General features: G+C 36.9%; 1 protein-coding gene across 1 annotated transcript in view; it reads left to right on the plus strand.

Moving 5' to 3' along the window:
* The first annotated feature begins 11,752 nt into the window (after positions 1–11,752).
* The window catches only part of LOC121417428 (glycine N-methyltransferase-like), a 47,571-nt gene continuing 47,093 nt past the window's right edge, over positions 11,753–12,230 (plus strand). Inside the window, exon 1 of the mRNA XM_041611137.1 lies at positions 11,753–11,872. The gene's annotated coding sequence lies outside the window, so the exon portion shown is untranslated. The remainder of the gene's footprint in view (positions 11,873–12,230) is intronic.

Raw genomic sequence — 12,230 nt, forward strand, 5'->3', positions numbered from 1 at the left:
TTCAACAAACATTACACTGAAAACTTGATCAAAATCGGATGTAAAATAAGAAAGTTATGGAATTTTAAAGTTTCGCTTCATTTCACAAAACAGTTATATGCACATCTCCGTCGGTATGCAAATGAGGGAACCGATGACATCACTCTCTCACTATTTCTTTTGTATTTTTTAACATGAAATATGGAAAATTTTGATTTTCTCGTCATTGTCACGTGAAATGAAGTTATATTCCTCCCTGAACACGTGTAATTACATTATTTTAACATTATGTGCTTCAGGCAAGGAGGTCCTAATTGTCAAATTCGTAAAAATTGAAATATTGTATAATTCAAACAATAAAAAACAAAAGAAATAGTGAGTGAGTGATATCATCGACTCTCTCATTTGGATGTAACTGGCTCGTTCATATAACTATTTTGTTAAAAATAAGCGAAACTTTGAAATGTCATTACTTTCTTATTTTACATCCGATTTTGATGAAATTTTCAGCATTGTGCTCGTCTGATTTTTCTCTATTGATTCAAATCAACATTTTTCTTAGGTGGGCTTGACCTTTAAAGGGATGGTCCGGGCTGAAAATATTTATATCTTGATACATAAGAGTAGAATTCACTGAACGAAATGCCGACAATTTCATCAAAATCGGATAACAAATATTAAAGTAATTGAAGTTTAAAATTTAGGAATATTTTGTGAGAACAGTCCTCATGAATATCATTAGATGGGCTGACGATGTCACATCTCCACTTTCCGTTTTCTTTTGTTATTACATAAAATCATGATTTTTTTTTTCATTATCTCATATTTGTGTGAATATGTCTGCCTTATAATGAAATAAGTTGCATCAATAAATATCTAATTCACTAAATCAGTTGTCCATCCGATTTTTTGAGCTCTCGGAGGAAAAAAAATGAATAAACCTAATTTCATATAATGAAATGAAAAAGAATAAGTGGAGATGTGACATCCTCAGCCCACCTGATGAATATTCATGACGACTGTTTTCACAAAATATTGCTAAACTTTAAAATTCAATAACTTTGTTATTTTTTGTCCGGTTTTGATGAAATTTTCAGCATTTTGCTAAGTGAATTCTACTCTAATTATCAAGCTATACTTACGTTCAGCCGGACCATCCCTTTAAGAAGCATAGCAAATGTTATGTGAAATTAAGCGAAACTTAAAAGTGTGATAACTTTCTTATTTTACATCCGATTTTAATGAAATATCAGTATTATGCTTGGTGAATTTTTCTTCGTTTATTCAAATATTTTTTTTTTCTATTGGGGTGGAAATGACTGCATGGAGACCCTTTCTCACTCGCTAAATTCATCATCATCAACACTGTAAAAACCGTGGTGTTAAAACTGACACAAATTGGTGTTAATGGAGGACCACACCCTGAGGTGTTAAGATAACACCCTATAGAGATTGAACATAACACCAAAGAGTGTAAAAAGAGTGTAACAACCATATGTGTTGTAATATCACATATAGGTGTAAAACTAACACCACTTATGTCCTTATGAATACTGATTAGGTGGGCTGATGATGTCATACCCCACTTGTTCTTTAGTATTTCATTATATGAAATTAGGTTTATTAATTATTTTTCTACTAAGAACCAAAACAATTGGATTGACAACTAATTAAGTGCGTTTGTCATAATTGTGTGTGTGGAGGAGCCGTGGTGTAGTGGTTCTGACTCTCGCCTTGTAAACAGAGGGTCGTGTGATCGAATCCCACCGCGGTCTGGCGTCCTTTGGCAAGGCGTTAATCCACACTTTGCCACTCTCGACCCAGGTGCTAAAATAATGGGTACCCGGTAGGATGTGAAAGTCATTGTAGCTTGTCCAGTATTGTGTGCGCCTCACAGGCGACTGACTGGAATACTCCCCAGGGAGTGGAGGATGTGCACACATTGTGTGCGAAAATGACTGATTGAATCCGATGACCGGGGTAATAATATATCTGTAAAGCGCTTAGAAACGTCGTTCCGATGGATTAAGCGCTATATAAAAGCGGATTATTATTATTATTTGCTTCTTATTGCCGAAACTCATTTCATCACAATGGAGACGCATCACTTACACATGTACGAAACAATGAAATGTTTATGATTTTATATAATACCATAAGAAAAAGGAAAGTGGGGATGTGACATCATCACTCGTCAGCCCACCTGATAAATATTCTTGACTATCGATGAGCATGTAATCGTTTTCACAAAAATATTTCTAAACTTTAAAATTCAATAATATCTTTATTTGTCATGCGATTTTGATTAAATCTTAAGCATTGATTCCGTGTTTGAATTTTGACTCTATTTATTTAGATATAAATATTTTCAGCCTGGAGCATGCATTTAAGTGCCATTAACATTGTGGCTTTTCTTCAACTTTCTTTAACTTTTTGTTAATTTTTTTTGTTGGGATAGACTAGCATTCAAAATCACCTATAGGGCTGTAATTTCCAGCATCGCAGATATTGTGTCAAACATCATTTTGGCAAAGGCTTACGATATGTTCAATATTTTCAAGGAATGCATAATTATTAACGTATTCGAGAGATCAGCGTCCAACAAGCCATTTAGCTTCTAAGCTGGTCTCTCTTTTCATTTCAACCCTTTCTATTTAACATACACACGAATACCCATGGTTTTAAGAATGTTAAGTTTTATGAAATGATGATACTAAGTATCGTATTTTGTTTGTATAATTGCCCAATCTTTGCAAATGTAAGGTCGTTACTTTTTTTCATTTTTGTAATTGTATTTATTTATTTTTGGAAAGAAAAGAAATGAAATAAATCAATTAAAAAAATGCAAAATTAGTATCACTTCAAAATGATAGTTTTCCACTCATGCACGTATATATATGGGCGGCCATAAGTGCCAAAATTACCGATTTGAGAAATATATATGTACCGTTGAAAATAAACTAAAATGCAGAAATATATCTAAAAATAAAGAAATTTTTAAAATAATTAAGATAACAAAAAAATAGAAATTCACAGAATCAAACATTAGTGCAGAAATAAGGACAAACACAAAAACAAGACAATCGCAAAGAATAATAAATGATAAAAAAATACGTAGATAACCATATAATTGAACACAATCACAGAAATATAGGTTCATGCAGGAATAGAGAAAGACTGAGAAATGTAAAGACATTCATAGAATTAAATACAACTTCAGAAATATAGACAACCGCATAATTGAAGAGAACTACAGGAATAATAGAGACGTCAGAAATAAAGACATTTTCAAAAATATAGACAGCCAGAGAATTGTAGACAACCTAATAAATATAGACAATCTCAGAATTTAAGAAAACTTCAGAAACATAAACAACAGAAATATAGACAACCTCAGAACACAAAAACTTCAGAAACATAAACAACAACAGAAATAGAGGCAACCTCAGAAATACAGACAACCGCAAAATTAAACAAAACGACTGAATTATAGTCCATCGCAAATAGCGCTACCTCGTCGAAAATAGAGACTGCAGAAATTCTGGAGAGCACAGAAATTCTGTAGAGCTGAGAAATAAAAGTACAGCACGTCAAACATACTGGAAATGAGAGGGCAATAGAGGGCGTACTACCACCACGCACGTGTATGATGCATGCATGCGACGAGTGCGATCGAGCATGTGCTATGGTTTTCATCGTTACCGGTATTTTGTATTACATTATCCCACTTGTTTTGGGATTTAATTTCAACCTCTATGGTTGATTACGTTTGTTGGGCCTGAACTTGGTAAAGAGGACTTCGTGAAACAGCGGACAAGTAGCTCACTATCTCCGATTCAGTCAAGAAGTTAGACTTATAACGGTGTTGAGAAACGGGCCCCATGATGTCTAATCTACGATGACCGGCGTGAAGTTGGTTGGATATTCGATATTCGATATTCAAACTGTGAAGTTGGTTGGATATTCAGGTTCGATATTCAAACGCGTGTGAAGTTGGACAGATATTCAATATTCGATATTAAAAAATTAGGGGTTTTGAAAGCTAGCTAGGGGGTTTAAAAGGTGGAACACGTCTCGGGCAACCATAAAATAGCTGGCTTGCCCTAATACGAGGATTTTTTAGGGGACAAAAGTCAGTGAATAAAAGGGTTGGAAATTTCTAATTTAATTGTTTTTTTCAAGGGGCCCCCAGGGATATCCCGACGGCCTAGCCAGGGTAACCACCTATCCTAACTTGTAGAACTCGATTCGGGTAACAAGATAAACACCTGCTTGACCCGGCGCATGTACATTAAGGGGCTCAAATTAACAAAATTAAAGTGAATAAAGGGCTATTTAGACCATTTTTTAATTAAAAAAAGTATTTTTTCAAGGGGGCCCCCAGGGATATCCCGACGGCCTAGCCAGGGTAACCACCTATCCTAACTTGTAGAACTCGATTCGGGTAACAAGATAAACACCTGCTTGACCCGGCGCATGTACATTAAGGGGGCTCAAATTAACAAAATTAAAGGGAATAAAGGGCTATTTAGACCATTTTTTAATTTAAAAAAGTATTTTTTTCAAGGGGCCCCCAGGGATATCCCGACGGCCTAGCCAGGGTAACCACCTATCCTAACTTGTAGAACTCGATTCGGGTAACACGATAAACACCTGCTTGACCCGGCGCATGTACATTAAGGGGGCTCAAATTAACAAAATTAAAGTGAATAAAGGGCTATTTAGACCATTTTTTAATTAAAAAAAGTATTTTTTTCAAGGGGCCCCCAGGGATATCCCGACGGCCTAGCCAGGGTAACCACCTATCCTAACTTGTAGAACTCGATTCGGGTAACAAGATAAACACCTGCTTGACCCGGCGCATGTACATTAAGGGGGCTCAAATTAACAAAATTAAAGGGAATAAAGGGCTATTTAGACCATTTTTTAATTTAAAAAAGTATTTTTTTCAAGGGGCCCCAGGGATATCCCGACGGCCTAGCCAGGGTAACCACCTATCCTAACTTGTAGAACTCGATTCGGGTAACAAGATAAACACCTGCTTGACCCGGCGCATGCACATTTAGGGGCAACTCGGTAAAGCATCTCATCAGCAGATTTTATTCATTAATGACACTCAGTCCTAATTCCTCCGCCACTAACATAGTTCCGAAAACCGAGTGATACATGTATTTTGTTTTATTTGCACAAAGTTTGTTGAGTTGTTAACCATATTTTTCTTCTCGAATCAGTCTAATCATTATACATACTTACTTTTTTGTAATCAGATTACAAAGTAAGAAAAATGAGAATGGGTTGGGTCGAATGATTATCTTTAGCCTTTTGTTGTAGATCGGCTGTCTCTGCATGCTCTTGCAGAAAATAGGCATACCGAAAAAATATGGGGCCGTATATCGATACAAAACGTCTTGTTGAAAATATGAGTTTAACGTTCTTCTAATCTTCAAATAATTCTCAGGAAACATTTTCTATGGCACGTGTAGCCTTCAATTCAATTAATCAACAAGGACGGAGTTATACCCCTAAAAAATAATTGTATTATGAATTAACATGTCTCTTTTATACGATATCGCGTGACTAATTATTGATTGATTGATCGGCTAAATTTGCCAATGCGACCATCACATAATTTGAATTTATATTTAAAATCTTTTTAAAAGGCCAAGATTTTCTAGCTCGCTTCGCTCGCTGGTGACTTATACAAATTTTCCACTTTTGCTATGTTTTGCTGCTTTAATATATTTCGTTTATTATCCGCACTGAACTGCTTTGAACTTAAAGGGATAGTCCGGGGTGAAAATATTTATATTTTGATACATAGAGTGGTATTCACTGAGCAAAATGCCAAAAATTTCATTAAAATCGGAAAACAAATACTAAAGTATTTGTTATTAATTTACCCAAGCCAAATTCTAACAATTGTAAAAGGACATTTTTCTATCGGGGATATCAATTTATAATCGATTGCTCAATGAAATTCATAATGTACCAACTTTAAGTTGCTTTCATACTCTATTATGATTATTTAGATTGAGCATTTGTATTTTTACTTCTTTCTTTTTGTTTTCATAGTTTTAGTAAGCTTTTTTTGAACACTTTTCTGTCAATGTACTTTACTTGGAAATGTTTTTCTTTTAGTATTTTTATTGGTGTATATTACTTTGTTTGGTAAATGTAGGACCCCAAGGAAGAACAGCAGTATTTTGCAAATACAGCTGAATTGGGCGATCCTCCGTTATTGTATCTATATTGTTATGAAATAAAACAAACAAACAAGTTTAAAGTTTAGCAATATTTTGTGAAAACAATCATCATGAATATTTATTAGATGGGCTGTGGATGTTACATCTCAACTTTCATTTTTCTTAACGTGTTAATACATAATTTTTTTCCCCGTTATTTCATACTTGTGTGAATAATGTCTCCCTTATAGTGAAATAAGTTGCAGCAATAAAATAATATCAAATGCAATAAATCAATGGACAATCCAATTTTTCTAGCTCTTGGAGGAAAAAAATTTGAATAGACCTAATTTCATATAGTAAAATACAAAAGAACAAGTGGAGATGTGACATCATCAGCCCACCTAATGAATATCATGACCATACTGTTTTCACAAAACATTGCTAAAATTTAAACTTCTTAATTTGTTATCCGATTTTGATGAAATTTTTGGCATTTTGCTAAGTGAATTTTACTCTATTTATAAAGCTATAATACTTTCAGCCCGGACCATCCCTTTAATATAATATGTGGTGTATATACCCGCGATATGATAAAAAAATGTTGGCCATCTGCAAAGTTTTAAAATATCACGAGGTTCCGGGGGCTCCGCCCCAGACCAGTGGTGGCACCAAATGATGAGGCCCAGTGAGTTGCCCAACCCCCCGAAATTTTGAAGAAAAAAATGTTTAGTAAGCATTGTCATAATTCTCCAAGACTTTTTTTTTTGTTCTTAAAATTTTGAAAATTTTCTCATCCATTCACCGTTAGCATTTAGCTCCCGACAATTTTGGTCACTAACATAGATCTTTCAGGTCATTATATAAAATTCACGATGTCGCTCGCGCTACGCGCTCGCAGTAACTAATAATTGAAATAAGTAAATTATCTATTTACATGGGTCTTAAAAATCCAATGTCATTAGAGTTTTCATTATTTGTTTTAGCGAGATACATATCCTGCGTGTCCACAATTTTCATAACTGAAATATTTTCAGCGAATTAGATACCCATTCAGTTCATGATGACAAAAAAGGTGCTTAGAACGTCCAGGTATCATCCCTTCGCGCTCACACTATTTATTTGGTGAGATATCATCTTCATGACCCAATTAATGCAAACAGCTAGTCCTTAACAGGTCGCTTTTCAAGTCAGGAGGGACACCATTATTTTTGAAATAAAATTAGCTCGCACTTCTCGCTCGATTTAAAGAAATTGTGTGTCACCCCCCCCCCACCAAGAATGTTATTTTGCCTCCTTATAGGATAAAAACCCTTGTGCCATTATTGTTCCGGACCCCATCCGATAACACTGCCCCAAGCCCCCCAAAAAGTTCTGAAACTGGGAACAAAAAAGAAATGACAAAAGGAAAGAAAGGAAAGGAAGATGAAAGATATATGATGTTCATTTTCTGCACACCATGCATGTCTAAAACAATCTCAAAGTTGCTCGGGGCACAATCCTAAAGTATCCTGTTCATACTATTATGACCTCTCCGTTCTCCCTATTTTTCTTTATATTCCCCCCTCCTTTTCTTTGCTCTCTCTCCGAGTCCCTTTCCCTTCTCTCTCTTCTATTTTTTTATCTTTTAAAGTTTTTATTGTTTTTTTCATAATTTTGTATAAAAAATCAAATATAATTAATACAATATAAAAGAGTAGAATAAATGATATCTTCTATTTCATTTTCTCCCTTTTCTTATTGGTTTTTTTCTACTCTTCCCATTGCCGGCACGAAGAGATAGGGAGGAAGTCGGGGCAGTAGTTCCCAATGCTCTAAATAGCCCTTTATTCACTTTAATTTTGTTAATTTGAGCCCCCTTAATGTACATGCGCCGGGTCAAGCAGGTGTTTATCGTGTTACCCGAATCGAGTTCTACAATTTATAATAGGTGGTTACCCTGGCTAGGCCGTCGGGATATCCCTGGGGGCCCCTTGAAAAAAATACTTTTTTAAATTAAAAAATGGTCTAAATAGCCCTTTATTCCCTTTAATTTTGTTAATTTGAGCCCCCTTAATGTACATGCGCCGGGTCAAGCAGGTGTTTATCTTGTTACCCGAATCGAGTTCTACAAGTTAGGATAGGTGGTTACCCTGGCTAGGCCGTCGGGATATCCCTGGGGGCCCCTTGAAAAAAATACTTTTTTAAATTAAAAAATGGTCTAAATAGCCCTTTATTCCCTTTAATTTTGTTAATTTGAGCCCCCTTAATGTACATGCGCCGGGTCAAGCAGGTGTTTATCTTGTTACCCGAATCGAGTTCTACAAGTTAGGATAGGTGGTTACCCTGGCTAGGCCGTCGGGATATCCCTGGGGGCAACTTGAAAAAAATACTTTTTTTAATTAAAAAATGGTCTAAATAGCCCTTTATTCACTTTAATTTTGTTAATTTGAGCCCCCTTAATGTACATGCGCTGGGTCAAGCAGGTGTTTATCGTGTTACCCGAATCGAGTTCTACAAGTTAGGATAGGTGGTTACCCTGGCTAGGCCGTCGGGATATCCCTGGGGGCCCCTTGAAAAAAATACTTTTTTAAATTAAAAAATGGTCTAAATAGCCCTTTATTCACTTTAATTTTCTTAATTTGAGCCCCCTTAATGTACATGCGCCGGGTCAAGCAGGTGTTTATCTTGTTACCCGAATCGAGTTCTACAAGTTAGGATAGGTGGTTACCCTGGCTAGGCCGTCGGGATATCCCTGGGGGCCCCTTGAAAAAAATACTTTTTTAAATTAAAAAATGGTCTAAATAGCCCTTTATTCCCTTTAATTTTGTTAATTTGAGCCCCCTTAATGTACATGCGCCGGGTCAAGCAGGTGTTTATCTTGTTACCCGAATCGAGTTCTACAAGTTAGGATAGGTGGTTACCCTGGCTAGGCCGTCGGGATATCCCTGGGGGCAACTTGAAAAAAATACTTTTTTTAATTAAAAAATGGTCTAAATAGCCCTTTATTCACTTTAATTTTGTTAATTTGAGCCCCCTTAATGTACATGCGCCGGGTCAAGCAGGTGTTTATCGTGTTACCCGAATCGAGTTCTACAAGTTAGGATAGGTGGTTACCCTGGCTAGGCCGTCGGGATATCCCTGGGGGCCCCTTGAAAAAAATACTTTTTTAAATTAAAAAATGGTCTAAATAGCCCTTTATTCACTTTAATTTTCTTAATTTGAGCCCCCTTAATGTACATGCGCCGGGTCAAGCAGGTGTTTATCTTGTTACCCGAATCGAGTTCTACAAGTTAGGATAGGTGGTTACCCTGGCTAGGCCGTCGGGATATCCCTGGGGGCCCCCTTGAAAAAATACTTTTTTTAATTAAAAAATGGTCTAAATAGCCCTTTATTCACTTTAATTTTGTTAATTTGAGCCATCTTAATGTACATGCGCCGGGTCAAACAGGTGTTTATCTTGTTACCCGAATCGAGTTCTACAAGTTAGGATAGGTGGTTACCCTGGCTAGGCCGTCGGGATATCCCTGGGGGCCCCTTGAAAAAAAAACTTTTTTAAATTAAAAAATGGTCTAAATAGCCCTTTATTCCCTTTAATTTTGTTAATTTGAGCCCCCTTAATGTACATGCGCCGGGTCAAGCAGGTGTTTATCTTGTTACCCGAATCGAGTTCTACAAGTTAGGATAGGTGGTTACCCTGGCTAGGCCGTCGGGATATCCCTGGGGGCCCCTTGAAAAAAATACTTTTTTTAATTAAAAAATGGTCTAAATAGCCCTTTATTCCCTTTAATTTTGTTAATTTGAGCCCCCTTAATGTACATGCGCCGGGTCAAGCAGGTGTTTATCTTGTTACCCGAATCGAGTTCTACAAGTTAGGATAGGTGGTTACCCTGGCTAGGCCGTCGGGATATCCCTGGGGGCCCCTTGAAAAAAACAATTAAATTAGAAATTTCCAACCCTTTTATTCACTGACTTTTGTCCCCTAAAAAATCCTCGTATTAGGGCAAGCCAGCTATTTTATGGTTGCCCGAGACGTGTTCCACCTTTTAAACCCCCTAGCTAGCTTTCAAAACCCCTAATTTTTTAATATCGAATATTGAATATCTGTCCAACTTCACACGCGTTTGAATATCGAACCTGAATATCCAACCAACTTCACAGTTTGAATATCGAATATCGAATATCCAACCAACTTCACGCCGGTCATCGTAGATTAGACATCATGGGGCCCGTTTCTCAACACCGTTATAAGTCTAACTTCTTGACTGAATCGGAGATAGTGAGCTACTTGTCCGCTGTTTCACGAAGTCCTCTTTACCAAGTTCAGGCCCAACAAACGTAATCAACCATAGAGGTTGAAATTAAATCCCAAAACAAGTGGGATAATGTAATACAAAATACCGGTAACGATGAAAACCATAGCACATGCTCGATCGCACTCGTCGCATGCATGCATCATACACGTGCGTGGTGGTAGTACGCCCTCTATTGCCCTCTCATTTCCAGTATGTTTGACGTGCTGTACTTTTATTTCTCAGCTCTACAGAATTTCTGTGCTCTCCAGAATTTCTGCAGTCTCTATTTTCGACGAGGTAGCGCTATTTGCGATGGACTATAATTCAGTCGTTTTGTTTAATTTTGCGGTTGTCTGTATTTCTGAGGTTGCCTCTATTTCTGTTGTTGTTTATGTTTCTGAAGTTTTTGTGTTCTGAGGTTGTCTATATTTCTGTTGTTTATGTTTCTGAAGTTTTCTTAAATTCTGAGATTGTCTATATTTATTAGGTTGTCTACAATTCTCTGGCTGTCTATATTTTTGAAAATGTCTTTATTTCTGACGTCTCTATTATTCCTGTAGTTCTCTTCAATTCTGCGGTTGTCTATATTTCTGAAGTTGTATTTAATTCTATGAATGTCTTTACATTTCTCAGTCTTTCTCTATTCCTGCATGAACCTATATTTCTGTGATTGTGTTCAATTATATGGTTATCTACGTATTTTTTTATCATTTATTATTCTTTGCGATTGTCTTGTTTTTGTGTTTGTCCTTATTTCTGCACTAATGTTTGATTCTGTGAATTTCTATTTTTTGTTATCTTAATTATTTTAAAAATTTCTTTATTTTTAGATATATTTCTGCATTTTAGTTTATTTTCAACGGTACATATATATTTCTCAAATCGGTAATTTTGGCACTTATGGCCGCCCATATATATATACTTACTCCTGAATCGTGAAATTGAGCTGTGGCAAATAATAGCATCCCGCCCCTTCATGAATGGGCTGAGCCCCCCCCCCCCCATTCCCCGGCCACCCCTCTAGCCTCTTGTCGAGGCCCTGTCGGCTGCTTTCCGAGAACATGGCGATGCTTGCGCCAGAATTAAGAAATCCCTCGCTTCGCTCCGGGAGCAGCCGCCAGGGCCTCGACAAGAGGCTACACCCCCTCCGCCTGTAATTCATATCTCCGGCGTAAATATTCATATCTGAATGACACGCGCCTCAAAACCCAAGCTAACAACAAGAACAACAACGTTTGCCCATGCATGCAACTACGCCACTGTACTTGGCAAACGGTCTTATATATTACGTAATTTTACGTAATTCTCGATCCGCTATCTCTATTGACGCCGCACTGTAACATACACATTTTTCTAACGGGTAGATTCGGTTGAATCGCACATACACACTGCAGGCACAGGCAATTATTGGATTATCGCGTATGATACACGAAAATGGTAAGTTCAATTCTAAAATTGTTCTTACACATGTCCTATCTGTCATTATATATGCCAACTGTGAAATAAATCACTAGGTCACTTTTCACTGCCGTACACATTAGGCCTATACATTTCCCTGTTACGATCCACGCTCGCGTCTAGCGTCTTCTTGTATAGTGGGCGTAGTATTGAACTCGGCCCGGCTGCTTCGAGCACCAAACGAAGATAAACGCGTGAATTGGAATCATGGACCTACTAGATACAACTACCTGTTTTCATGATTCATTTTTTTATCGTTTATGTTCGATGTTAGTCGAGTTTGAATCCGTTGGGACTCCCCGGCGACAGCCACATTTGAACAATATTATTGCATTAT

This window comes from Lytechinus variegatus, chromosome 6, assembly GCF_018143015.1.
Source record: "Lytechinus variegatus isolate NC3 chromosome 6, Lvar_3.0, whole genome shotgun sequence".
Classification (NCBI taxonomy): Eukaryota; Metazoa; Echinodermata; class Echinoidea; order Temnopleuroida; family Toxopneustidae; genus Lytechinus; species Lytechinus variegatus.